Source organism: Micropterus dolomieu, linkage group LG03, assembly GCF_021292245.1.
Source record: "Micropterus dolomieu isolate WLL.071019.BEF.003 ecotype Adirondacks linkage group LG03, ASM2129224v1, whole genome shotgun sequence".
In the NCBI taxonomy this organism is placed as follows: domain Eukaryota; kingdom Metazoa; phylum Chordata; class Actinopteri; order Centrarchiformes; family Centrarchidae; genus Micropterus; species Micropterus dolomieu.
Genome location: NC_060152.1, coordinates 19,313,168 through 19,314,015, shown reverse-complemented (window position 1 = coordinate 19,314,015; position 848 = coordinate 19,313,168).

Here is an 848-nt window from a genome sequence, read left to right as displayed (position 1 = left end):
TGTGATGGAAATTTGATATTTTACTCTGTTTACTGTTTCACCCTGCAGGCTCCATTATTATATACAAAGGTCTCACTGTATGGTATTTGATATTTTATCATGTTTCAGCTAGGTGAAGTTTCCCATGGGAAAGATGCTCGTTAGAGAGTTTTCTTATCAGACTGTCCTTGATAGGCCTTCATCTCAGGACAGCTGGTCCCTACTCCCTTCCTCCCTTGGATAGCTGCGTAATAATAATATAATAATAATAATAATCTTTATTTGTAGAGCACTTTTCAAAAACCAGTTACAAAGTGCTTTAACAAGTGTAAAGAATAATACAAAAAAAAAATAAAAAAAAATAAGAGCGTGAAAATTTTATATAAAATTAGTAAAATACAATAAAATAAAAGGGATAAAATAAAGTCAAATAAGATCGGGAAAAGCTCTCCTATAAAAGTATGTTTTAAGAAGGGACTTAAAATACCCTTACAGTATAAAGTCACCTGTTTCTTCACTGGCTCTTTGTCTTACACTCTGCAGACTGTTTTGCACTCTGTATGTTTGTCTGACCCTTTGCAAAGAATAACCCTTAGAAGACGTCTGGATTGGACTCTTTATTTCAGGAGACTCACTAAAAGACAAATTTCCATTACAAGTGTTACCCAAGATTTTTATGTAAAATTATATAATAAAACTTAACTAATAGCTGCACTCTGCAAATTTTAAGTCTGACTATATGTATTATAGCAGTGTTCAACTATATTTATAGGTAATTTAAAGAGGTGGTATTATGCTCATTTTCAGGTTCAAAATCTTATTTAGGGGTTGTACCAGAACAGGTTTACATGGTTTAATTTTCAAAAAAT